Source organism: Ovis aries, chromosome 13, assembly GCF_016772045.2.
Source record: "Ovis aries strain OAR_USU_Benz2616 breed Rambouillet chromosome 13, ARS-UI_Ramb_v3.0, whole genome shotgun sequence".
In the NCBI taxonomy this organism is placed as follows: domain Eukaryota; kingdom Metazoa; phylum Chordata; class Mammalia; order Artiodactyla; family Bovidae; genus Ovis; species Ovis aries.
Genome location: NC_056066.1, coordinates 41,531,348 through 41,558,228, shown reverse-complemented (window position 1 = coordinate 41,558,228; position 26,881 = coordinate 41,531,348).

Below are 26,881 nucleotides of genomic sequence, written 5' to 3'. Positions count from 1 at the left end.
AGAAAGACTGGTTGAGAACAGGCTCAGCCCTAACCTGTCCCAGAAACAGGGAACCTTGCCTTGTCCTTGGGGGTCTGCTGAGAGTGGGCCCCTGGACCCTGAGATCGCATTTCACCGGGTTTGTGGGGGTGAGAGAGCTGCGGTTTGTGGGAACCTACTGCATGCCTCGGGCAGTTCATGTGTAACACACGTGACACAGTGGCCAAGCGGATCCTCATGTTGCCACCAGGGTCCCTGTAGGGAGAGTGTTCTGTTGAGGAAGTGCTTGGATCAAGGCTGAAATCACCTCTTTTTCTGTGCTGCTGTGATTTATTAGAAATACACGCTTGGTCTTCATCCCCCTCCTGGCCCAGGGCTCCTAACCCCTGGTATTTCCCAAGAGACAAGAGTGATAAAGGTGTCATGTTAATGAGGTGACTTTTGGAAATGTCTAAGGATGGGGACCCAACCACGTGATTGGGTCCCAGCCTCTCACCAGAGGGTTGAACTTTCAGTCCTGAACTCCTGTCTCTGACTTCAGGGAGGGAAGAGGCGCTGGAGGTTGAATCCATCAACAGATGCCCAATGACTTAACAGATCATGACTGTGAAATGAATCTTCCATAGAAACCCCAGCTTCCCTGTTGGCTAAGTGGTAAAGAACCCGCCTGCCAATGCAGGAGATGAGAGTTTGACCTTTGCTTTGGGAAGATCCAGATGTGATGCGGACATCACACCCCACTCCAGTATTCTTGCCTGGAGAATCCTTAGGACAGAGGAGCCTGGTGGGCTACGGTCCATGGGGCTGCAAAGAGTCGGACACAACTGAGCAACTGGGCACACAGCACCGTAAAAACCAGGACTCAGAGAGTTTCTGGGTTGGTGAGCACATGGAGATTTGGGGACAGTGCTGAGCCTGGAGAGGGCTTGGTATACCCCTTCACCACACCCCACCCTGGGCATTTTGTCCATCTGGCTGTTCCTGAGTTACATCCTTTCATAACACACTGATCATCTAATGGGTCAAATTCTGCCTCGACTTCTGTAAGCCACTCTAACAAAGTAATCAGACACAAAGAGCGGGTCGTGGGAATCTCTGATCTAGAGCTAGTTGGTGAAAAGCACAGTTGATGACCTGGTCTTGAGATTGGCATCTGAAGTTGGGTGGGGGGTGAGAAGTGGAGGGTGGAGTCCAGGGGGACTGAGCCCATATCTGTGAGAATCGAACTGAATGTGGGACACCCAGCTGGGGTCAGAAAATCAACCGGATGTGTGGGGAAGACGCTGAAATTGGGCACAGGACGTTAGCCCCCTCCCCAAGGGCTGAGAGTCTGCTGGTTCTAAAGCTTCTCACCCAGGGAAAGAAGTCAGGAAGGGTGGGGTGAGGGGTAAAGGGAGGACTGGGTGGGAGGGGCCAGGGAGACAATTTCTGAGTTCCAGCAGTTAGGCCCCAAACCTTTCCAGAGTCTTGAAAACATTGTCCAAAGACCACAGCAGTGGTCCATATGTACTTGAAGAGGTGCTCAGTTTCCCCAGACATTGGGGAAATGCAGTTAAATCACAAAGAAGTTGCCCACCTCCTGTTGCAGGCCTGGCTTCAGCCCACCCCCAGCAAAGGAGCCTCCTCCCAGCCTCAGCCCAGGCCTGACCCCGATACCACTGATCAGTAGTGCCCACCATCAACACTCTCCCAGCTGGGGGGAGCTCCTCACAGAAGCATGGTGGCCACAGTGTCCCAGGACGGGAGGTGAGGCTGTGGCACTGCCCAGGGTCCCCTGAGTCTATGTTCTGGGCCCAGCGTGAGCCACCTGGTTCTCCTGGGACTCTGGAGTGCCTGGTGAGCCTAATACCAGTGAAGCGGACTTTGTGCCTGGCTGAGTGAGCTGGGGGTTGAAATCAGACTTATAAACATTTGAGAAAATAAAGACTCTGTATTGGTTTGTGCGTGCGTGCTCTATTGCTTCAGTCGTGTCCAACTCTTTGTGACCCCATGGACTGTAGCCCGCCAGGTTCCTCTGTCCATGGGATTCTCCAGGCAAGAATTCTGGAATGGGTTGCTGTGCTCTGCTCCAGAGATCTTCCTGACCCAGGGATTGAACCCACGTCTCCTGCATTGCAGGTGGATTCTTTACCATTGAGCCACCGGGGAAGCCCTGAATTGGTTTGCAGGTGAGCAGAGCTCTCTTGAGTACAGACATGAACAGGCAGCCTCCAAGGAAGGGAGCTGGGTGCTAGGAAGCTGGAGAGGCAGTTTGCCCTGTGTGGTTTTTTGAGTGTTCTGCCCTGTAAATATATCACCTATGAAAAGACCAATGTCATTAAAGTGAAAACCCAAAGAAACCTGACTTCCTTCACATGAACGTTCTGGGAGTCAGACGCCAACCAGCCACGTGAAACCTGGGCCCTTCAGATGCCCACGGGAAGAGCTACCAGAGCACCTTAGGAAATCCTTTCTCTTCCTTTTTTGTGTTTGCAGCACACAAACCCTTGTGCCTTACACAAAATGGGTGGCATTCAGTCATAGATGTGGGATGTACATAAAATCCGGGCATCGCTCATCTCCTGGGGAGTGGGACCCCTCGGCAGGGGGCACACCTGCAGGAACCAGGGAAGCCTCTTCTAGTTGAGTGACTCCCGCAGATTTCACACAGATTCCCCAGCGCCAGCCCCACCCCCCTTCCCCCAACCCCTGCCGCTGAATGCAGGGAGAGGTGAGAGGGGAGAGGGACAGACAACAGAGTGTTGTAGGCGAGGGTGGGTGAGTCTCTCGGGATGTGGGCTTGCAGCAGACAGGTGCATGCTGTGCAGAGCTCCTGCGGCAGAGAGGACGTGGAGCTTGGGGGGCAGGGGCTGTCTAGGATGGGAGTGTGGACGCAGAGGCCTGGGGCCTGAGCTTCAGCTGTGGAGGGGTGACAGTGGGTGGGGTGAGAGGGCGGGGGACACAGGGGCCATGAGGAGGGCCCTGGGAGGGCAGGACGGCTGTGGGCCGCAGGCAGAGGCCCATGTGCCTGCTCACTTCATCTGCCTTCGACTTGTTCAGGACTGAAGGGGAGACAGAACAACCTCGAGGGCTGCCAGGCGCCACGTGCGCTATCTGGGAGGGCCCACAATGGCTCCCGCTTTGTCACTTACTGAAAGTGCTGCCACAAATAAAATTCTCTGGAAGTTAGAAGTGGAGTCCACCCAGGATTCTGGACTTTCTCACGATGATAATCCGTAATTGAATAATTCTTGTGTTTGATAATTGACTTATCAGGAAAATGTACTTTAAAATTTTTTATTTTAGATATACAATAATATACATATATATATAGCTGAACTGTAGTTGATCTACAATGTTGCCTTAGTTTCAGATGTAGAGCCGTGATTCAGCTATACACAGACACACACACATTGTTTTCCAGATTCAGTTTAATGTATTTTTGAATTACTGAGGCAGCTCTAACAAATTTTACACAAATTTTCTTGAGTTAGTTTTCAGTTAACTAGGCGGAGTTTGTTGGAGCCTCCTAGATGATGGATGGATGAAGCTTTGCTACATTGTCCCAAGCAGCATGGCTCACTCATCTGCTGTCTAACTCTAGAGCATGTCAGCTGTTTCTTAAAAAGCTGGAAGTCAGTATTTTCGAACTGCAGGCTGGATGGTCTCCTCACAGCTCTTAAGCTCTGCTCTGGGTGATGTATCCGCAGACACGGAGCAAAGGCGAGGCCAGGTCTGTGTTGTGGCCTGCTCCCAGGGAGGTGCTGGCCAATAGGAGGATAATATGAGCCACACACGTAATGTTACCCTTTTTGGTAGGCCTATTAAAAGCACAAAGAGAGAGGTAGGATTAATTCTAACAATTTGTTGTTGTTGTTTTTCAGTTGCTAAGTCATGTTCAACTCTTTACAACCCCATGGACTACGGCACTCCAGGCTCCCCTGTCCTTCACTGTCTCCCGAGAGTTTGCTTAGATACTGGTCCATTGAGTCAGTGATGCTATCCAACCATCTCATCCTCTGCCACCCACTTCTCCTTTTGTCCTCAATCTTTCCCAGCATCAGGGTCTTTTCCGATGAGCTGGCTCTTCGTCTCAGGTGGCCAATTCTAATGATATATTTTACTCAATCCCGTACATCTCAAGTATAGTCATTTCAACACGTAGTCAAAGAAAATGAGATATTTCACGCCCTTTCCCCACACAGACCTCTGAACCCGGCATGTGCTTTACACGAAGGCACATTTTGGAAGAGTGTCTACAGGCAGAATGTGTCCACACGTGTTCACACACGGGGCCACACTGGACAGCATAGCCCAGCCCTGGACACTTCACAGCGGTGTGACACTCACCTTTGCTGCTGAGTCTCTCATCAGCTTTCTGCTTCTTTCCTGGTTGGAAACATTGTTGGAGGTTCCTCCACATGGGAGGCCAGCACAGTGTGGTCGGGTGGGGTTCTGTCTCTATGTGAATGTGCATGGCTGTTGTGAGTACATGCATGTGGATATATGCATGTGTGCGCGTATCTGTATATGAACGTGTGTGTGTGAGTGTGCTCAGTCATGTCCCACTCTTTGCAGCCCCATAAACCCACCAGGCTCTTCTATCCATGGGATTCTCCAGGCAAGAATACTGGAGTGCATTGCCCTGTCCTTCTCCAGGGGATCTTCCCGACCCACGGATCAAAACTTTGTCTCTTGCGTCTTCTGCATTGGCAGGGGGATTCTTTCTTTTTTTTCTTTTGTTGTATTTTATTTTTATATTTGTACCAGTAGAAAAATAATTATTCATACTAGTAGAAAAGCAGAAACATTACTTTGTCGACAAATGTCTGTCTAGTCGAGGCTATGGTTTTTCCAGTATTCATGTATGGATGTGAGAGTTGGACCACAAAGAAAGCTGAGCACTGAAGAATTTATGCTTTTGAATTGTGGTGCTGGAAAAGACTCTTGAGAGGCTCTTGGACTGCAAAATCAAACCAGTCCATCCTAAAGGAAATCAGTCCTGAATATTCATTGGAAGGACTGATGCTGAAGCTGAAGTTCCAATACTTTGGCCACTTGATGCAAAGAACTGACTCATTGGAAAAGACCCTGATGCTGGGAAAGATTGAGGGCAGGAGGAAAAGGGGACAGTAGAGGATGAGGCAGTTGGATGGCATCACTGACTCAATGGACATGAGTTTGAGCAAGATCCAGGAGTTGGTGATGGACAGGGAAGCCTGGCGTGCTGCAGTCCGTGGGGTCGCAAAGAGTCAGACGTGACTGAGTGACTGAACTGAACTGAACTGAATCAGTGGAAAAATAATTAAGCAAAAAATTTTTTAAACAATGAAATAACATATCACATTTCATAATTCAGAAAAGGGGAGAGTACTACTTCTTTTACATTTAACTAATTTGTTTTAAAACGGGAAAATGTCTACCTACCTAGTTAGTCTATGACAGCCGTCAATAATAGTTTCACAGTAACTCATAAGTGAATTTTAATAAAACTGGAATATCTCTGAGAGGATATTTTAGGTATATTTAGCAAACTGTACCACTGATGCATTGTCAGGCAAATTCTTTATCCCTGCGCCACCTGGGTTGCACCATGTATGTGTATGTGTGTGTATATATATATATTAATATATACGTGTGCTTGTGTGAGTGTGTGTTTAGCAAACCTCGCCATAGCAGGCAGGATTATGAGGACAAATCCCTGAGCGTAGGGAACTACCACGATAGAAAGTGGGGTGGAGGGATGTCCCTGGTGGTCCAGTGGTTAGGACTCTGAGCTCCCAGTGCAGGGGGCCAAGGTGTGATCCCTGGTCAGGGGACTAGACCCCACTAAGAGTTCCAGTTCTGCAACTAAAGAGCTGGCACAGCCAAACAAATAAATTTTGAAAAAAAGAAAAAGAAAATGTGGTGGAGGGAATGCCCACAACACATGACGCCATGCACGGTGCCTGCAGAGAGGTGTGGGCAAGGCTGCAGGGTCCCAGGAGTGAGGGCGAGCACCCGGATCGGGCAGCAGTTGTGGGGAGGAGCGGAGGCTGGAGCCAGGAGACCACGTGGGGAGGCTCCTGGGCAGCCTGGCCAGTCTGGGTCTCGAGACCACGGGGAGGAGCAGGCAGGACAGTGATGGTCGAGTGTGTGGTGGGTGCAGAGCAGATGGCTGGGAGAGAACAGGGAGGGATTGGAGAGACAGGTGTGTGCGGGATGCAGTGCTTTTGTTGAAGGCAGGGCAGTTGCAAGGACCAGAGATGGGTCTGGGTTTGGCCCCGAGGAGGGTGACCCAGTCTGCACAGATGTGTGACTTCCTTCAGATACCCACACCGTGCCCTCAGCTGAAGGAGGGATGGAGGCTCCATTGGCAAAGAGGAGGGCAGGAGCCATGGGTGGGAGGGAACTGTGCCCGAACTCCTGTTCCTCAATGATCTGACTTCGATTTGATTTAAAGTTCATGTCAGATTCCTTTTAATGAGTGGAGATTAATTCCTGTCCGTTTACTTCAATCCTGGCCTTCGTTATCAGCACACCTTCCTTTGACATTTTCTAAGGTCAGATGAATCTCTGAACTTTCTTGGGTAGTTTAGAGGCTTCCTCAGATGTGGGTGCGTGGCTGTATTCTCTTCCCTCATCTGCATCACCGTGTAAATAGTGTCGTACAATCACATTGGGTAGGATTTGTTTGAAGTCCATGATGGATGACTTCATACACTCTGCTGCCCTTTAAGAAGCACTGTTGGTCAATCTGAGAGGCCTCTCGTGCCAGGTCCTCAGGAATCCAGCCTGGTCCCTCTAGGTCAGCTCAGTGGGGTCGCCCCTGGTGTGAGGGGTCCCCCCTCTCTAAGGCGCTCATGCTACTTCCCCTCCGGAGGGCTCACCGCCATAGGAGCTTGGGCATCTTACTGAGACTCCCTAAGACCTTAGTTTCTGCAATGGTGAGCTTGCAAATAATAGCCCTGGATTGGTCATGCCAGAACATTTCATGGAAAATCCCGTCAGGCCCTCAAGGGGACTGCATGTGTAGAAGCTCCATCTCTGCTAAGGGTGAGGAGGATGAGGGATGGAGATTTACAGATCCTCCTCCAGCTCCTATGAACCCTCTCATCTTTTGTGTTTTTTCTTCATTTCAGATGGAAACGTGCAAACACATTTGAATGGGAGGAGGCTGTTTAAAAGTTCCCGTCACAGCTCAGCATGAGTGCAGATTTGAAACCGTACTCTGCTCACTACCCTGTAACCTTGGGCCACCTGTATCCCAGGGACGTTCTAACCTCTCTAAACCTTGGGTCCCTGGCATGGGGCCCGGAATGCTCACTGTCCACACCCAGTTGTTAGGTTCGTGAGACCGGCTGCTCCCTGCTCTTGCCAACACTCCAACATCCCGTCATCTCTTTACCTTGCCTGGGCAATTCTTCTTGGAAATAAATGTATCAGTGTGTTTCTGTTGGGGCTGCTATAACAAAGGACCACAAACTGGGACTCAGATAATAGGAATTATCTCTCAGTTCTGATATAATTTATAGTCGAGATAAATGAAGCAAAGAAAATGAAAACAACAAAGGAAATCAATAAACCCAAAATCTGGGTCTTTGAAAAGATCAACAAAATCAACAAATCTTTACCCAAATTGATTAAGAAGAAAAAGCAAAAACTCAAATTACTAACACCAGAAGTTAATGTGGGGACATTATACCATTCCACAGATATGAGATAATAAGAGAGTTTTATGAACATTTGTACACCAACCAATTGGATAGATGGACAAATTCCTGGAAACACAAACCTATCAGGCATGGATCCAAGACACAGAGCATTTGAATAGACCTATTCATAGCAAGATGATTGAATCTACAAGCAAATGTCTTTTACTAGGAAAAGCTCTGGCCCGTTAGGTTTTACTGATGAAATTTCATAAAAAATTGTTATGAACCAAGTTAAAACCACTTGTTAAAAACCAAGTTGGTAGCTGGGGAGAGGGATTCGGGTTGGGAATTGAGAGGGGAGTGGTCCGTGAAGGCAGGAAGCAGGTGGGAACAAGCAGAAAGTCCGAATCTGTCTCTTGAATCCGCCTCTCAGTCCTGGGACAGGCTGCGCCAGCGAGACAGCTGTGTCCCATCTCGACAGCCTGCTCCACATGCTTGCTGATGTTCCCTTGGTGAGGATGCCATGTCGGGAAGAGCTGACCACCTGATGGCATCTGGGCACCACCAGCAGGGACTCTGAGTGGCCGCTGGGCCCAGAGGAAGGTCCCAGGGCATGGGAGGGGGGCTTGGGCCCAGCACCTCATGTCTCTGGAAAGAAGACATGAGCTCACCCAGCCCAGCTGTTGCTGCAGGAGTTTTCCTGCTGATCAAGGTGCTCAGTCGTGACACGAGGGGAGCACATGATGCTGCAAAGCAAGCCCGAGGATGAAACACTGGGTGTCCAATCTCTATGGGGGCCCCCCTTGAAGCGGTGCCCCACTGCGTGGGCCACATCCGGGAACAGGGTCTGGCTTTGGGGATGGAGCCTGGGGGCCTCAGGCTGCAAATCACGGACTTCCAGGTGGGTGTGTTTTGTTTTCCTAAATCTCCTGATGGTATTGGCAGAAGCATTGCAGCCCAGGAACAGCATAGAAGACACAGTGTCCCTTGTTCCCACCCACTCTCAACCCCACCTGACCCCTCAGCTGGAGTGTGAGTGGGGAGATGCTTTCTCAGTCCCCCTTCTGGGGGCGGGGGGAAGAGAAAAGCAGGAGTGGAAAACACTTGAGGCTTTCTGACTCCAGACGTGGCCTCCGAGGGGCCCTGAGACAGGCGGATTAGTGCCAGACAAGGCCTGCACCCCCCGCCCTCCCCAGGCCTGGCCTTCTCCCCTCTCATCCCTCAGCACCCTGCCCCCATCTCCAGAGCTTCAGGCCCCTCTGCTCCCACCCTGGGCTCCGTCCCAAGCCCACTCCACCCGCCTCCCCTCAAGGATTTCTCTTCCTAATCAAGTTCTCCTGATTTTGTTTTCATACACACTGTGTTCTTAGGAGGCCTCTGCCTTGTTCACTTACAAACATTTAAGAACAAATTTTCAGCAAAAAGAATTTAGAGAAATTTTAAAAATTAATTTATTTGGCTGCTCCAGGTCTTACTTGCGGCGTGTGGAATGTTTAGTTGGGGTATTGGGCTCTTGGCTGGAGCCTGAGGGGTCTAGTTCCCTGACTAGGGTTGGAACCTGGGCCCCCTGCTTTGGGAGTGCAGAGTCTTAGTTGCTGGACAGCCAGGAAGTCCCCCGCATGGATTTTGATTTTGAATGTAGCGGCACTGTAGTCCCTTCACGGGTGTTCTGCCCCTTGTTCCTAGTGTCAGGTGTGCGGGACGATCCGGGTGCTCCGGGACCCCGTGAGAAACACACCAGGAGTCCCTCTCACCCAGTATCTGCATGGGGGCTGCAGGCCCAGGAGGCCCTGGGGTTTCGGCCTCCAGAGCACCCTGAGGATTAGCAGTACTTAGTGAGCACCCAAGGGTCAGTTTATCCAGACAAACACAGGCCAAAGACCAGGTCACCTCTTCTGTCCTGCTGAGCAAGCATCCTGCCCCCCAGACAGTGTATCACATCTTTATAATGGGGCCTGGGGGAGGCAGGCAGGCTCTGTGATGGGTGTGAGTGACGCCAGACAGGCCCTCAGGACAGCTCTGGTCTCTCACTGAGACGAGGCTGTCTTGGGGACCGTGCAGTTGTTGCTGTGACTCGGAAGGGCCTTCCTGTGGGGACAAGACCTCCCCCTCGTCACTCGCAATGGTACTGGCTCACTGCCAACTGCACAGAAGTGGTCACTGCCTTCTCATTTCTCCTTGATGCTTTCCTGGTTTATTCGCCTCTCTGTCTGCTTATAGACAGCATCCCCCACAGGAATATCAGTTCTGGCCAGGCAGGAGCTTGTGCTTCGTGTAAGGCCGGACCCTGGGGGCCATGATGGGCTGCCCCTCCTCTCCCTCCCGCCAGCAGGGGAAGTCCCTAATGGGAGGAGCCTCCCAGATCCCGGGGACCAATGACAGCACACTTCACCAGCTAAAGCCGCCCCACCCCAGTCACGTAGAAGGACCTGTCAGCCCGCGACCCCTCGGCCTGGCGACCTATCCAAACCCCTGTCCATCTAGCCTGACCATCCCTCGCAACGAACGTATAAAAACCACCCCCAACACAGTCCAGGCGCGGACTTTCTCGACCTGCCTCCTTCGGGTCTGGGAACCCTGCCCGGGGAGCGCTTCGCCATTAAAAAGCCTGTTGGACACTCTTTTGGTGTCCTGGTTGTCTTTACCTAACACTTCGCCCTGTTGCCTCCTGGTGTCCACACTGTGCTGGGCCATCCTGCGCCCTGGACAGCACAACCTCAGCTCAGGCGTAGCAGCATTTAGGGAGGTGCTTCTCAGGTAAGACTCAGTGCTCATCTGCGAGAGGCTGTTGGCGCTCACGGTGTGCCTCATCCCCTCTGCCAAAGGTTGGCGAGGCCAGAGCAGTGACAGTCGATGATGTGAGGCTGGACACTCACAGATGCTGAGGTGGAACCAGCCGGGTCTCTACATGCAGACAGCTCCTCCTGCCCTCCACACACCATTTGTGCCTGTCTGGGTCCCAGCTTCAAACTGACTGCCAATCTCCAAGAACCACCCTGCCTCTCCTAGGGCCAGGGGTAGCGGTACCCTGAGCATGATTCTGCCAGGGAGGCAGAAGGTGAACCCAGAGAGAGAGACTCCTCACTGGGGCAAGGCCAGTCTGGCTCTGGGACCCCTGCACGTCCAAACAGATTCCTGTGTCACAGAGTCAGTGGCCTTGAAGGGGCTCAGGTGGCTGGAGCCTCTGGATAGGAACACTTCCCCAAAGATGGGCGACTGGCTACTTGAGATGGGAAGGTGGTTGGGGGAGAAGAAGTGGGCATGGTCAGAGGGCCCCCTCCAGCAGTGGCATGGGCGAATTCACATACTTTCAGGGCAGGTGCAGCAGCTTGGCTCACCTAGGCCCCATGGGTGTTCCTGATCCCCTGACCTGCCGTTCAGTGAGGCCACTCAGCATGGTAGTGCCTGCCTGTCTCAGCTGCATAAACTCATCTCCAAGGTTTGGGGGCTACCGGGAGTGGGAGGGAGTTTTCCAGATTAGAGCAGCGTCAGCAGCCTGGTGCTGGGAAGCAGCTAATCCATCGAGCAGGTATGCGTGTTGTGTTAAGAGATAAACCCTGGACATACAGACGGGAATAAAACAAAGCCCAATCCCAAGGCTGCCACAACCCAGGAAACTCACAGGAAATGAGAAGCGGAATTTCCTTCCTGTAAACAGAAAATGTCAGGCTGTAGAAAGTAGGGTGTCAGTGAACAGACGGGTGGTGGGGGTGAAGGTGGGATAGACAGTGAAACCTATGCCAAGTAGAGGGCGATGCTACAGGATCTCAGGGCAAAGGGCAGACTTTACCTCCTGGCCTCATCACTGCCAGGTTCGGGGTGATGGGTTAGTCACTTATCATCTTAAAAAGTAGGTGGGGGATGTCCCTGGTGGTCCAGTGGCTAAGGATTGCCTGCCAAATTGGGGGACGTGGGTTGGATCCCTCCCTGGTCTAGGAACTAAGATTCTATATGTCTCAGGGCAACTAAGCCCATGCGCCACAACTACTGAAGTCCACACACCCTGGAGCCCATGCTGCACAACAAGAGAAGTTACTGCAATGAGAAGCCCGCGCACCGCAATGAAGACTAGTCCCTATTCACTGCAGTTACAGAAAGCTCACATGCAGCAATGAAGGGACCGTGTACGACAACAAAGACCCAGCGCAGCCATAGATAAACAGCCAAAATGCTAACTATTAAAAAAAAAAAAAGGTAGGCAGGGCTTCTTGCCCTACCAGCTACCTGCTTTGTCTGCTACCTACCTGCCCTTCCTGTAACCTGTCCTACCTGTAATCTGTCTTTCTTACCCTCTACCTGCTCTATCAGCTACCTGTCCTGTTACCCGCTCTATCTGTTACTTGCCCTACTTACTACCTACTGTATCTATTACCCTCTGTTTACTACCTGCCCTACCTGATACCTGTCTTAACCACTTGTTCTACCTACTACCTGCCCTAAAAAATTCCTCTGTGCTCTACTGTTCATCTCTCCTTCCCCCTTAACCCCTGGCAACCACCTGTCTTTTTTTCTGTCCCCTTATCTCTGCCTCATCCAGAGTGTCACATGGTTGCAATCACAGTAGCATTTTTAACTGCCTGTTTTCACTTAGAAATAATGCATTTAAGTTTCCTCTGTGAATTTCATGGCTTGATAGCTCATTTCTTTTTATGGCTGAATAATGTTCCACTGTCTAAATGCACCCCAGACTTCCTATCCATTTTAAATGCCCTTTAATTTCTTTTTCCTGAAGAAGTCCTTAATTGATTGGCTAGGTATAGAATTCTCAGTTGGAAACTGTCTACTTTAAGAATTGAAGAATGGAACTGGAGGAATCAACTTGCCTGACTTCAGGCTCTACTACAAAGCCACAGTCATTAAGACAGTATGGTACTGGCACAAAGACAGAAATATAGATCAATGGAACAAAATAGAAAGCCCAGAGATAAATCCATACACCTACGGACACCTTATCTTCGACAAAGGAGTCAAGAATATACAATGGAGTAAAGACAATCTCTTTAACAAGTGGTGCTGGTCAACCATTTGTAAAAGAATGAAACTAGATTACTTTCTAACACCACACACAAAAATAAACTCAAAATGGATTAAAGATCTAAATGTAAGACCAGAAACTATAAAATTCCTAGAGGAGAACATAGGCAAAACACTCTCCAACATAAATCACAGCAGGGTCCTCTATGACCCATCTCCCAAAATACTGGAAATAAAAGCAAAAATAAAAAAATGGGATCTAATTAAAATTTAAAGCTTCTGAACAACAAAGGAAATTATAAGCCAGGTGAAAAGACAGCCTTCTGAATGGGAGAAAACAATAGCAAATGAAGCAACTGACAAACGACTAATCCCAAAAATATACAAGCAACTTATGCAGCTCAACTCCAGAAAAATAAACGACCCCATCAAAAAATGGGCCAAAGAACTAAATAAGCATTTCTCCAAAGAAGACATACGGATGGCTAACAAACACATGAAAAGATGCTCAACATCACTCATTATCAGAGAAATGCAAATCAAGATCACAATGAGGTACCACTGCACACCAGTCAGAATGGCTGCGATCCAAAAGTCTACAAGCAATAAATGCTGGAGAGGGTGTGGAGAAAAGGGAACCCTCTTGCAATGTTGGTGGGAATGCAAACTAGTATAGCCACTATGGAGAACAGTGTGGAGATTCCTTAAAAAATTGCAAATAGAACTGCCTTATGACCCAGCAATCCCACTGCTAGGCATACACACCGAGGAAACCAGAATTGAAAGAGACACATGTTCACTGCAGCACTGTTTACAATAGCCAGGACATGGAAACAATCTAGATGTCCATCAGCAGATGAATGGATAAGAAAGCTGTGGTACATATACACAATGGAGGATTACTCAGCCATTAAAAAGAATACATTTGAATCAGTTCTAATGAGATGGATGAAACTGGAGCCTATTATACAGAGTGAAGTAAGCCAGAAAGAAAAACACCAATACAGTATACTAACACATATACACAGAATTTAGAAAGATGGTAATGATGACCCTGTATGTGAGACAGCAAAAGAGACACAGATGTGTATAACGGACTTTTGGACTCTGAGGGAGAGGGAGAGGGTGGGATGATTTGGGAGAATGGCATTGAAACATGTATACTATCCTGTAAGAAACGAAGTGCCAATCTATGTTCGATACAGGATACAGGATGCTTGGGGCTGGTGCATGGGGATGATCCAGAGAGATGATATGGGGTGGGAGGTGGGAGGGGATTCAGGATTGGGAGCTTGTATACACCCTTGGTGGATTCATGTCAATGTATGGCAAAACCAATACAGCATTATAAAGTAAAAATAAAAAAAATATTAAAAAAAAAAGAATTGAGAAGGTGTTGATTTCTGTTCTAGCTTTCAGAGAGGCGGTGGAGTAGCTGATGCTGCAAAACCCTGGTTTTCATGTAAACCTTTATTGGTTTCCCCCTGCATGTGCAGGGGCTTTTGGCGTGGGTCTGTGTCCAGCCCACGTGTCGGCCTCTTGAATGGTGTGAGCACTCTCTGGGTCTACAAATCCCTGTCCTGTGGCCATGTCTGAGCCAGATGAGAGGGCTTGTTTCACGAGTGTGTGGTTATGGTGCAGCTGGCTGCTGCCCCACTCCCGGCAGATTGAGTTGTCACTTAGTGCTGTGACTGCCTTGGTCTTGGAGGAAGTTGAGTCACTTCCCAGTGCAAATCACAAGCTGTCAAAAATGCTGTGCTTGCAAGTGAACTTTCCATGTATCGAAAGCAATAATGGCTTCACGGGAGCCAAGACAAGCCAGGGCTCTGGTGACAATTGTGCCGACAGGGCAGCTGCTGAAAGACGGACTGGCTGGTGGAGATCCATCTGGGCTCTCCCAGCTCTGCTCTCTCGACCTAAGCGAGACCTCCGGACTGAGAAGAAGAGTCAGGCTGGGTAGGATCTCATCACCTGCCATCTTGGATTTATCAGCAATCAGGCCCCGAGGCTTCTTACAAATGGAGAGCTGGCTTAACTCCGGCCAACCTCTGTGTCACTGAGGATGCAGTTCTTTCTCATCTGAAGACAATCTCTGATGGGGTGACAGGGTGGCTGCCTGCCGAGAGGGATGGCACTGGGCCATAGCCTTAGCCCTGCACCACAGTGCTGGGCAGGTGTCACTACTCCCACCCCACGACGATGATCGGACCCACAGGCCCATAGCCCAGCAGAGATCAGACTCACATCCGGGTCTTTTTTGATCCAAGCCCCCAGCTCTCTCCACTTGGCCACACTGCCCCCTGGTCCTCATGTGCAAATACATGTGCTGACATACAAGAGAAGCTGTGGGAACCTGTGAACGGAGCATGCTGGAGGGTCGCTTCTGCAGGAAAGAAGGGCTGTGTCCGCTTCAGACCAAACCCCCTGCTCCTTAGGTAGCCTGGGCCAGCTGGAGGTGCCAAGCCTGGATTACAGGCTAGATCTGAGTCCGGGCTCTGACACTCAATGGAGCCTCTCTGGGCAGTTGCTCCGAACCTCAGATTTTCCATCTGTAAGTCAGAGGTGAAAATGTGGCCTATTTAGGGTCACAGGGCTCTGTGAGAACCGGGGTGGGTGGGTGGGGGGGCGGGTGGAAGAGGAGCATGCTGTCTGCTAAGTATCCTTTTTCTTTTTAAAAAAAAAAATTTTGGCTGCTCCCTGCAGCATGGAAGATCTTAGTTTCTCGACCAGGGATCAAGCCTGTCTTAACCACTGGACCACCTGGGAAGTCCTTGCTAAACATTTTAGAAACCGTGAGCTCCATGTGATTGCAGCTGCTGATGGTGGCCACATGGACATGAGAAGGGCTGTCCCCATGGGACTGCTGTTCACTTAGGTAGCTGTGTGGGTTTCCTGCCCTCTTAAGCGCTAGGACTTTCATTTTTGCTGCTGGGAAGGAGCGACTAGCATTTCCTTGGACTGATGCTAGGACCCTTGCCTTGTGGAGAGTGGAGAAGGGCGTGTCTCAGAGTCCAGTGTGGAAATGAGCCTCTTCCCTGGGGCGGGTGTGGTGTCCGCTGTGCTCTGGCCAGCAGGGAGGGCGGGTCTGGAGGAAACGGAAGGGGCCGGGCCCATGTCCTCTTACATTGCCGCCCCCTTTCACTGGGACAGATATCTGTCACCGTGTCTGGGAAGTTAGTGCCCCCAGGTCAGCAATGCCTTCCGGGTCCCATCGGTGATGAGTACCACAAGGGACCAGCTGGGGGTCGGGGGTGGACAGTGAGCTCTTTGAAGGAGCAGGTGGGAAGGACCTGGAATAAGCCTTCCAGGCCTGAGTTCTCAAATTCGCTTTCCCAAGTGGTTACTAATGGCAGATGCAGGGTGACCTCCTTGAGGACACAGGCTCCCAGGCGTTTCATACACATCCCTTCCCTGTGCTGGGCCTGGAGAGGATGGTCAGTCAGCATGGGCTGAGCACTCCCCTGTGCCCACCGCTCCCTATGCGTGATGAGTGGCGTCTCTATTTCAAGGTGAGGAAGCAGGTTTAGAGGAGAGGAAGAGAGCTGACAAGGTCAGGCAGTTGTCAAGTGGTGGGCCTGGAGTTAGAAGGTGGGGTCGGACCCTGGGTCCGCACTGTTTTACTTTGGGGGCGGACATCTTGGACAGGACAAGTCTGATGTGCTGCAGTCCACGGGGTCTCAGATAGTTGGACACGACCGAGAGACGGAGTGACAACAATCTCAGTCACCTTCTGCTGAGAGCGATGGTTCCTTGTGTGACCTGTGTGACCTTGTGTGCTGCTGAGCTCTGGGCTGTCTGGGGCTGGCAGCACCCCTCTCTAGTCACATCCCCTCTGACTGTGTCCAAAGGAGAGGGTCACATCTCAGAGTCACCACTGACTGCTGTGTAATTCGTCAGGAGTGGGCATCCTGAGGAGGGCAGGCCCTGAATCCCAGTGTGGCTGGTGTCCTGCTAAGAAGAGACACAGAAGCAGGTGTGCAGAGAGAAGGAGGTGGTGGGATGAAGGGCAGAGGCTGGAGTGGCAATGCCACCAGCCCAGGACCACTGGGGCAGAAGCTGGAAGAGGCAGAAAGGACCCTCCCTGGAGCCTCAGAGGAGGTATAGGAGCGAGTGTGGCCTCAGGACTCTGAGAATGGTTCCTGTTATTCTTGCCCTTTCTACATGCCTGGTGATTTCTCACAGCCGCCCTGAGACATGAACCCACACACTCAGCACTTTCTGCAGATGACCTGTTAGACCGCAGACCTGTGGGGTCACATTGGATGAAGACTTCCTTCCTGCGACATCTGCCTTTGGGCCTGGTCACCACTCTGGGCTGTCTTTCCTGTGGTACTGGGAGGGTGAGTCCTTCCATTGCTTCCTTGGAAGGGAGGGAGCTTCCTGGACCTGGTGTCAGAGGCTCCGAGCATCACCCGGGAGACCTGTATGCGGCCTTGGAAGGGCCTCCCAGTGGCTTCTCCTGCAGGTACCACCCCCTCAGACAGGTGACAGGGGAGGTCCATGAGCCCATTCTCTGAGGACCCTAGGCTGGTGGGCCGACAAGGAAGCCCTTGGATGGAAGAGAGAGAGAGACATCAGGGAACAAGGGAGGGAGGGGTATATATATTTCCTTTTCTGGAAATCACAACTGTTAAGACTAAATTAGCTTTGCCCTAAAGAAAAAGAACCTTCGTCCTGCCATCTGCTCTCAGATCCCAGCGTTCCTTGTAGCTTTCTCTTGTCACCCACATGAAATTAAGGTTACCTTCGTGGTGTAAGGTTATTTTCAGACCTTCCCTTCATGAAGCCTGTTGTTCCGAAAGACAGATGCTAAAGCTCCCAGAGACGGTGCAGAGAAACTTCTACCCCGCTCCTCCCCAACAGTGCATTTTCTTTTCACCAAGTACATTTTCTGCTACTTGAGGATCTCCCCCATCCACTGCAGAGTTTCTATATAACATTGTCAGGTTGGTTTGGCCCATCTTTTTAGCCTTTAGTCTTGAGACTTAAGTGGTGTTGATTCTGTTAACTGACCTATTACCTTTTATTCCCAGTTACAGGTCAATCACTTCATCCAAACACCATATACGTGATTTTATGGGATAAGACCTCCAAAGAGCAACGTTCCTTGGGACTTTCAAAATAGACTGTATTTAGCAAATTGCTGGGCTTCCCCAGTGGCTCAGCAGTAAAGAATCCGCCTACAATACAGAAGCCGCAGGAGACGTGGGTTTGATCCCTGGGTCAGGAAGATCCCCTGGAAGAGGGCATGACAACCTACTCCAGTACTATTGCCTGGAGAATCCCATGGACAGAGGAGCCTGGTGGGCTACAGTCCATAGCACCACAAAGAGTCAGAAATGACTGAATCGACTTAGCCTGCCTGCATGCAGAGCAAAATGGTAGACAACCTGTTTACGGTGAAAAACAAGACAAGACTCCTTTGCCAACGTAGTGTCTGCTGTTGCAGAGAATGAAATGCAGCAAGAAACAAATAGACCAGCTATAAGAATCTTGCCACTGACTACCCATTCAGAATGGAGTCATAAACAGCAATTCCTCAGTGACGATTTTTATGATCTCAGATTATGTTTCTCTCGCTTTGAGTCCTCAAAACATGTCCCATTACTGGAGCCATTCTCTGTACATCCTCACAAAGTTCCACCTGGACCTCGTAGCTCTTCTGCAGTCAGTATGTGCCCCTTCCATTTGATCAGTAGCTATTCCCCTGGGCACACTTTACTAGCAAATACAAAAACTGTTAGAAATTCAAATACAGCATTGGTGACATGAAACTGATGGCTCTGTCCTAACACCCTACACATACCGTGGAGACACCCAGGTGCCCTGGGTGGGTGCCCATGATGCCCCTAAGGTCATTCACTGGCCAGATGACTTAGGCGTGGCCACGAAAAGCCAGACATGGCATTCTATGCACTTTGGGACATCTTTGGTGGTCTAGAAGGCTGTCCCAGGTGGCCAAAGAAGCCCTTTGGCCCACGAAGACAGAAGGAGCCATCTGAATTTACTGCTTGCCTGTCTAACCCACTGTGACCCCGAGTAGCTTTACCCCTTCTCAGAGCAGCCAGAAAGGATTTTCAAATATACAGATGATGAGTCAGAGCTGCAGACAGGCAGTGGACTCAACAAATGAAGAATGAAGGTGTCACTCAAGAAAACACAGCCAACAGAATGTGGTTTCAGCACATGCACAAAGTGGTGCCAGTGATGTGTATGGGGAAGCAGCTTTCCAATATGTGGGAATGTTGATATATTCAGTAGTGACACTTGGGTCCAGTTATAATACTTGGATATTTGGTTAAAATTAGACTCCTTTTCTTTACCATCCGTGAAATGCATTTTTGAGAAAGAAGTAAACCTAAGAACCAACTTGTTGCTGGTATGCATATAACACTCATGTCATATTCATAATAATACTCATGTGCAATATCCATGTATAATATTCATGCAATAAAGCAAAATCCACAAAGTTATTATAGAAAATTGAAAGTTTGGGGGACATAAAAATAATTTCTATGATAAAAGGCATCATAAGCAAAGTTTTAAAACATATGAAAAAACTGGGAGAAAAATGTCATTTAAGAAGTTCTAAAATCATTTCAAAAGGCTAACAACACAGGGGCCAGGATATGACTGGGTTGTTCAGAGGAAGCTCACCAGCCAATGTAAACATCAGCACTATTCAGGGAAATCCAAACTAAAACAACTGTGAGATAATAGTTTTCACCTATTGGGCTGGCAAACAGTAAGATGTGCGACGGTTTCAAATGTTAGCAGATGTGGGAAAACAGCTGTTCTGATTTGGGGAGAACAAGTCTGTACAGCTATTTCGAGAACAATTTGATGTATTTATTAAGATAAAGAGTAAGCGCAGATTTTGGCTCAGCGATTCCACTGCTCCATGTCACTTTAGAGAAACAGATGCACATTGGAGATAGAAGATGTTCATGGCAGCCTTGTCGCCAGACAGGAGATTGGGCTACAGGGCTGAAGTTGGGGTTTAGGGGGAGTCAGGGGGTTGTGGCGGAGGTAGGGAGGGTGATGGTGGTGGAGGGAATCTGTTTTCACATTGTTTGATTCTTCTGTAATATATTCAGGTACTGATTTAAGATGATAAATTAACAGGTGAGAAAGATTATGAAACAAACTTGTTTTTGAACAAAAATTATATGTGGACATATGTATAATACTGGCTTCCCTGGTAGCTCAGATGGTAAAGATGCTTGCTAATGCAGGAGACCAGGGTTCAAATCCTGGGTCAGGAAGATCCCCTGGAGAATGGAACAGCAGCTCACTCCAGTATTCTTACCTGGAAAGTTCTATGGACAGAGGAGCCTGGTGGGCTACAGGCCGTGGGATTGGAAAGAGTCAGGTGTGACTGAGTAACTAACACACGCATGTATAATACAGGCGTCCCAGGTGGCTCGGTGGTAAAGAATCCACCTGCCAGTGCAGAAAACACGTGTTTGATCCCTGGTTCGGAAAGACTCCCTGGAGGAGGAAATGGCAACCCACTCCAGTGTTCTTGCCTGGGAAATCCCATGGACAGAGGAGCCTGTGGGCTACAGTCCATGGGGTCACAAAGAGTTGAACACAACTGAACAGAGAGCAGAGAGAGATGTGTGCTACGTATGGGATAATATACATCTATATAATACATATCAGAGAGAAGACATCAAAACATACACAAAACACTGTGTAAAGTGGAATCATAGATCATTTGAGAATCTTTGGTTTCACTTCTCTTGAGTTCCTAATTTTTCTACAAAAGCACAGAAGTTCTCTGTAATGGATTTTTAAAAGGAGACCACTACCCAGGGACTGCTGGCACTGTGTGCTGATATCTGAGCACCGTGGACTTCGGGTGTGGCCACATTCTGGGCAGATCTCACTTGCGTTCGTTCCAGGGGCAGAGGCCAGTCACAATGGGAGGTGTCATGGGCTCTGGGGGCCACTGTAAGGTGTCCAGATTCCACCTCACTGCCCAGAGGCGCACTGAAGACAGGGCATGCCGCTCACTCCCTCGCCATAAGCATGGAGGCTATGTGGGGGCCGTGTGCCTGGGACTAGTTCCTTGGCAGGTTCTGCTGTTTGCTGGAACTCTCCATGTGGTTTGGGGAGGTCTTAAGCATAGCAAACCAGATGTATTGCTCCAGGGTGGACCATCCTGAGGTTGACAGGACCCAGATGGAGGCAGCAGGGCGCAGGGCACCACAACCACCCCTGTTGCCCACTGTGGATGGTTTTGAGTCAGGATGTCATCACCCCCCTCACTGCCTCCTTGGGTCATTGCAGGGAGCCTGAACGTTCTGTGTGGAAGCCGCTCAGACAGGGATGGGATGAAGCATAGCTGATGGATCTCTGGGTTGGGAAGACCCCCTGGAAGAGGGCATGGCAACCCACTCCAGGATTCTTGCCTGGAGAATCCCATGGACAGAAGAGCCTGGCGGGATACAGTCTGTAGGGTCACACAGACTTGGATGCCACTGAAGTGATTTAGCATGCAATGGCCCACAGGCTTCAGTGAAAAGGGACACTTTCCTAAGACCATTATGTCACTTGCTGGGAGTCTGGACAAAGCTGTATGAGGCTCTTCAGCCAGTCCAGGGGTACTCGGGGCCTGAATCCAGAGTGCTGGCCCTGCACTCCCTGGGGTTCCGGGTGCATTCAATTCCTTGGAATCTAAACCTTCGCTGGGCACCCACAACCCACCAAGCCAGGGTCACATTCATGCCCTCCGAGGAGGAACTGGGCCCAGGAATCGGCTCTTGCTTAACCAGCTAGGACTGGAGGGAGCATCAGCCTCTGGACTCCAGATTTCCCAGGGCTCAGGTCAACCACTCAAGCACTGATGACAGGACATGTTGATCTGGGGTCTTGACTAAACAACAGGTTTTACAACTTGAGACCCCTGAGTCCTATGGGAGGGATGGTTACACACACACACAGACACACACACACAGGTCGCGTTAGAAATATGGCTGATGGCGCGAGACTTCTCTGTTTCCAGGCTCAAGGAGATTTACTGAAAACCAGAACCGTGTTCTAGCAGTGTGGTTGGGACCTGAGGCTGGCTGTGTCTCCTTCTCCAACATAAGAAGGGCTGACCATCACTGAGAATCCACTGGTTCCAGCAGCTAAGAAAATAAAACTTTTTGAAATGCAAACTGTAGACAGAAAACGCTTCTCGAAGCGTTGGCGCTAACTGGGGAAGACGCTGCTTATCGCTTGTGCCAATGTCGCTGGCACACGGGCCGCTGTCAGTGGGAGAAGGGCTGTTGCAGAGTCAGCAGTTCCTCCTAAAAACACAGGGGCAGAAGGCCCTGAGGGTGGACCAAAGGCCACTCCCATGGTCCTCTGCCAAGAGGTGGAGCCCCAAATTCCAGACCAAGTTCAAGGTCCTGACCCTGGGACTGATTCTGCCAACAGCAGTCAAAGCTGCCTCTGGGTGAAGGAGAAGCAGCAGGCAGGGGCGTGGGGTTGAAGGGTCCTGGCCAAGCTCCAGTGGTGAGTGATGGTTCAAAGGACCCACCCTGCCTAGAGTCCTTTATGAAAAATCAAGTGGCCCTTCAAGCTGAGAGGCAGCCAAGATAGAGCCCAGCTGCTGCACACGCCGTGGGTGCTGGGCCACAGGCCGAACCCGGGCCCCTCCCCAGGGCGCCAGATAACTGGCGATTCTGTGATGCAGGAGCCTCAGCAGCCAGGCCTCTGGTGCTGTCCACTACTTATTTTTTGACTATGCTGCTTGGCATATGGGATTCTAGTTCCCCAGCTACGGATCAAACCCATGGTGCCCCCCACACTGGAAGCATCGTGTCTCAACTACTAGTTCATGAGGGAGGTCCAATATAACTTATTTTAGAAGTTCTCTGTTACAAGTTCCACAGCTTTTCATTTGATTATGACTTGGGCAGGGTGCTGGGGCCCCATACAGACAAGATGTTGTGTCTGACGGTGGTCTGCTACAGTCTGGTTCTGCCCCTGTGACCGGGGCAGGGGTGGTGCAGGGGACTGTGGGCACAGATCAAGGGAAGCATGGAGAACAGGGGCTGTGGGAATCTCCCCATGACCTAAGACTGACTACTGAGGGGCCCGCTGCCCAGGGGGACAGTCTACCAGCTCATGTCAGCAGTGACCATAGGCCTTCAGAGAACTCAGTCCCCACCCTCCCTCTCTCGGGGCCATCTCAGCTGGACCCCATGGACAGATGTGGGTTCTGATCTCACGGTGGAGCCTGTAGGGGAGCAGCAGGGACATGAAGCCCCAGGGGAAGATTCTACAGAAGTTTGGCTGGATGGTGGTTTGGGCTGGGACTGAGGGACAGGAAATTGGGTGGGTCAGGGATGGATGGCTTTGGAGCTGATCGAGGTGGGAGGGGTCAGTGAAGGGGAGGACATGTGACTTTCTTTGTGATGTGATAGTTCAGCTGCCTTCCCTTCCTGGGCCCCCCAGACATGGGCAGTTTATGCCTTTGGGTCACTCAGCTCTTGCTTCACCCTGAACAATTCCACGAAACATACAAATCTTATTTTTTTGAGAGCTGTAAACAATGACACATATTCTAAATGGTCCAAGCCAAGTTTGACAAAATAGAAGACTCAGTTCAGTTCAGTTCAGTCGCTCAGTCATGTCTGACTCTGTGACCCCATGGACTGCAGCATGCCAGGCCTCCCTGTCCATCGCCAAGTCCCAGAGTTTACTCAAACTCATGTCCATTGAGTCGATGATGCCATACAACCATCTCATCCTCTGTCGTCACCTTCTCTTCCTGCTTTCAGTCTTTCCCAGCATCAGGGTCTTTTCCAATGAGTCGGCTCTTCACTTCAGGCAGTCAAAGTATTGGAGCGTCAGCTTCAGGATCAGTCCTTCCGATGAATATACAGAGTTGATTTCCTTTAGGATTGACTAGTTTGATCTCCTTGCAGTCCAAGGGACTCTCAAGAGTCTTCTCCAACATCACAGTTCAGACCAGCACAATTCCCACGTGCATGGTGATGCCTTCCAGAGAAAGATGCGCTCTGGCCATCCTCTTTGATCCTCAAATGAGAGCCTGTGTCCTGTTGGTTATCATCACTGTTGGCCCAGATTGGCCTGGTTCTACATAAACTTAACTTACTGGTCACGGGGCTTGTCTTCCACCTGTAACTCTGTGACTGAGAACACCAGTGCTTGACTTTCACAGAAGCATGGCAGCGCTGCAGGGGGAAATGAGGTCAGGCTGTTCCCTGGAGGGCTTCCTTGGTGTTTCAGGGTGGGAAACCCTGTGCTCCTGTGTTGGGGTCAGAAGGCCAAGGGCAGAAGTGATGTACAAAGAAGGGCGGGGATGAGAGGGTGAGAGGGAGGTGTCATGTGTACCCCTGGGGCCAGCACTCAGGTTCACTGGGCTGGGGACACCGAGGCTGAGACCAGATGCCCGTGCTGGCTGCTGAGCCCACCCCGGTGTCCTTCTGGGCAGCTTCCTTCTGGTGTCCGTGCCCTGTTTTCTCCTCCCAATGACAGGATAAAGAGCAGTGGCCTCAGTGATTGTGAGGACCAATGAGATGCCCCTACAGGAGCTGGGAGAAGTGTCACTATTGGAGCTGATGCTTCCGTTTCAGCTGTTGTAACTGAGTGGACAGTGAAATGCCCAGCCTGACCAGGGGGCTGGGCAGTGTCCACAGGGAGAACCTGCTCCTCTTCCTTCTTCTTCCTCCTTTCTCTCCCTCCCACTGTTCCTCCCATGCCCTCACGGAGGCATCTCGTAGGGTTGGCTCAAGGATCTTTCTGGGTGCCTAGGCTGGGGTCGGCAGCCTGTGATGCTTGGAACAAACCAGGCGTCACCTGGTTACGCATGGCTGAGGTTGCTGGCTGGACCTGCAAGTGAACTCAGGACACTCGTCACTCCAAAGTCAATGCTTATGGCTGGTTCACGTTGTTGTATGACAGAAGCCAACACAATATTGGAAAGCAATTGTCCTCCAGTTAAAATAAATTTTTAAAAATGGATTAGCAAAAAATAAAAGAGAGAGAGACGTCAATGCTCAGTGTTTCATGGCAGCCTAGATGGGAGGGGACTTTGTGGGAGAATGGATCCACGTGTATGTGTGGCAGAGTCACTCTGCTGTGCTCCTACAACTATCACAACGTTGTTCATCAGCTATACTCCAATATAAAATTAAAAGGTTTTTTGTTTTTGTTTTTTAAAGTCAATGTTCTAGAGACAAAAACTGGTGGGAAAAGAAGGATATTTTATTTAGGAATCTGGCAACCTGGGGCGATGGTGGAATAGCATTCCCCAAACTGTCTCCCCTTTGTCAGTTACAGGGAAAGAGGTTTTACAAGGAAAACTCGGGAAGTTTCGGGGGTGTGGTGGGGGCTACGTGCAAAACAGCACAGGCAGCTCAGCAATCATCTTGATTGTTCTAAGCGCAGTTAATCTTCGACTCCAGGGTTGGTTTGTTCTCGTTTCCTCGAGGTCAGTTCTGGGAATCATGCAGGTCACAGATTCAGGGCTGCTGGGATATTCAGCCGGTGTCATGGCTACAGTCTAGCCATCATGCAGCTAGCTCTTGATCCTCTGCTGGTGGTTATCGTGTCTCCCAGACAGTTTAGGAATGTGTCTGGGATACTGCTATCTGTGTCCTTCGGGGAGGAGCTAGGCCTCCTGTGAATCTATCGTCCTGATCGTTAAGTGCTTGAGCCAGCTCCTTGGTGACTCAGGACAGCCTGGGAGACCAGCTTTTCTACAAACAAGAGGCAGGCCCAGGATGTGGGGGCAGGGTTGTTCCCGGGAAGGCCCCGAAGGGTCCTGCCTTGTTGCAATTTTTACATTTTTAGATGATTGGGGGAAAAATTCAAAATAATATTAATATCACTGCCATGGAAAATTCAAGGTCTAGTGCCCATAAACCCCATTTTCTCGGCACACAGAGATGCCCACCTGCTTGCGTTTGCCTGTATCTGCATTCTCACCTCAGCTGCTGGTGACCAGCATGACAGAGACCAGACAGTTCACAATGTGGGGGCTCGCGATGCAGGGGGCCAGGCACCTGGAGTGAAGTGGGCAGTTCATGGCAGGACAAACACAGATCTGGAGACCTGGGGGCCTTGACGACCCCTCCTCACCCTGCCGGTCACTGGAAACCTTCACCCTTGGCTCCCAGGACTGTTTGGGAAAAGCCCAGCTTAGTGAGGTCTTTCTGACAAGCGGGATGGCTATGCACCTAGAGTCCAGCTTGAGGCCATTTCTGGGTGATTTCCTCACTACTTTCACAAAAGCCTCAGAGTCGGAGAAACGGACTCTCATGCGGTCCTGTGGTGGTCAGTGAGTTTGAGTGGGTGTCCGAGTGACCCCTGCTTTCATGAACTTGCGCTGTGCATGGGTGTCAGGTGTCTCCCACTTCTGAAGAGGACAACCCCCAGGACTGGCCAGGCACAGGGGTGTCAGGTGTGGGGGCTCCTGTCCCTCCCATCATTCACCTGAATGCTCCCTTTGGACACCAGGTCAACCCGATATTCTGCCTCTGGGCTGTGACCCATGGACTTGACTTGTGTGATCCACTTCCCACCAGCCTGGGGGTGGGCACTGACATTCATGAACGTGGACTCCAAAACTCCCAGTAATCTGTGCTTTAGAAGATGCTTGTTTACCTAAAGGATTTCTTAGGGTAAGGGGTGAGGTAAACATGTTCATCTGTTGTTATTTGTGTACTTATTTATATTATGACGTACTTCAAACATCAGAAACATAATTACCTCAGATTATTTACAAATGATCCTTGTGTTTGTTTGTTTTATATATATATATATATATATATATATATATATATATATATATATAGCAGTGTTTTACAGTGTTCCCTGGTGGCTCAAACTATATAGAATCTGCCTGCAATGCAGGAGACCTGGGTTTGATCCCTGGGCTGGGAAGGTCCCTGCAGGAGGGCATGGCAACTCACTCCTGTGTTTCTGCCTGGAGAATCCCAGGGACAGAGGAGCCTCACAGGCTACAGTCCATGGGGTCGCAAAGAGTCAGACACGACTAAGTGACTAAGTATAGCACACACAGTGTTTATAAAGTGTTTTATTTATTTTTGGGTGCGCTGGGTCTTTGTTGCTGAGCTCGGGCTTTCTCTAGTTGCGGTGATGGAGGCTACTCTCTGTTGCAGTGTGTGAGCTTCTCATTGCAGCGGTTTCTCTTGCTGTGGAGCACAGCCTGTAGGCATTTGGGCTCAGTAGTTGTGGCTCATGGGCTTTCATTGCTCTGAGATCTTCCCAGACCGGGAGTTGAACTTGTGTCCCCTGCACTGGCAGGCAGATTCTTATCCACCGTACCA